The sequence below is a fragment of the Capsella rubella genome, unplaced genomic scaffold, assembly GCF_000375325.1.
Source record: "Capsella rubella cultivar Monte Gargano unplaced genomic scaffold, Caprub1_0 scaffold_7, whole genome shotgun sequence".
NCBI classification, from domain to species: Eukaryota; Viridiplantae; Streptophyta; class Magnoliopsida; order Brassicales; family Brassicaceae; genus Capsella; species Capsella rubella.
The window spans coordinates 7,225,616-7,227,324 of NW_006238917.1; positions in this window are offsets into that span (position 1 = coordinate 7,225,616).

Below are 1,709 nucleotides of genomic sequence, written 5' to 3' on the forward strand. Positions count from 1 at the left end.
AAAAATGTAACTTACATCACTTATCATATAAATAGTCATTCTCACATCCTTCTCTACCATATCTCATATTTTCATTGTTCTCTTTGTTTTTTTTTTTAAAAGTTCTTGCATGGGGTGAAAACTCATTTAAAATATCATTGTAAGAGTTTGATTAATTATTTAGTTTAAACTTTTGTTTTCAATTTTATTTATTTTTTGTTTTTATGTATTTCTTTATGTCTTCATTGTTTTTTATATTTTTAAATGTAATACATATGTATAATAATATTTTATGGTTATAAGAAAATCAAGCTAAAGAAATCAGTTTCATTATTTTACATTGGATGTTTGTTTCTTTCTCACATATTCATGTATATTTATTTTAATTTCAAAAGTATGTAATTTTTTAACAAAATAAATTTTTTGTTATATAATTATCAAACCAATTTGTAAGACATTCTTTTAAGAATAATGATTCTTATATATTTAGTTTGTCATTCAACATGTAATAATATAAACAACATTATAATTTTTGTTAACTTTGAATTTTATACTTGATTTCCTATATAAAAAACAATTTGATATTAAATTTTCTATCTATTATATATACTACAACGATGAAAAATATAATTAAACCTAGAGATATAACTTAAATTAAGAAGAATATAAAAACAAATTAAAAAAATATAATTATTTTTTGGGTATTTTTTAAGGTTTCACTCTCTCCTTATTCGTCCATTTAGCATTTATTTTTTAATTACAATATTTATTTTAAATTAAACCAAATATCTATCACATTTAATCATATACTTTAGTTCATACTTGAAATCCACACTTTACTACTAAAATGTAACTGAAAATTATATAAATTTTCAAAGACTATTGATTTTCTTTATTGAATTTCCATTAAACACACTATAAATGACTCCTATAATTTAATTATTTTAAAAATGTAACTTATATCATTTCTTATCCTATAAATAGTCATTCTTACATCTTCCTCCACCATATCTGATACCCTCAATATTTTATTTGTTTTATTTTTTAATGTTCTTTCATGAGATGAAAACTCAATTAAGATGTCATTGTAAGAGTTTGATTAATTTTTTTGTTTCAATTTTTGTTTTTTAGGTATTTCTTCATTTCTTCATTGTTTTAATATTTTTAAATGTAATACATATATATATAATAATATTTTATGGTTATAAGAAATTATTTTATGGATGAGATTCAAAAATATTAATTTCCGACTATCGCACCATAAGATAATCAAGCTAAAGAAATCATCTTCATTCTTTTACTTTGTATGTTTGTTTCTTTCTCACATACTCATGTATATTTAATTTATTTTCAAAAGTATGTAATTTTTTAACAAAATAAACTTTTTGTTATATAATTATCAAACCAATTTGTAAGACATTCTTTTAAGAATAATGATCCTTATATTTAGTTTGTGATTCAACATGTAATAATACAAAGAAAGTTATAATTTGTTTTAACTTTGAATTTTATACTTGATTTCCTATCTAAAAAAAAATTTGATATTCCATTTTCTATCTATTATATATACTACAAGGATAAAAAAATATAATTAAACCTAGAAATATAACTTAAATTAAGAGGAATATCAAAAGAGATTAAAAATAAAATTATTTCTTGGGAATTTTTAAGGTTTCACTCTCTCCTTATTGGTCAATTTAGCATGCTCTTTTTGGTTAAAACTTTTGTTT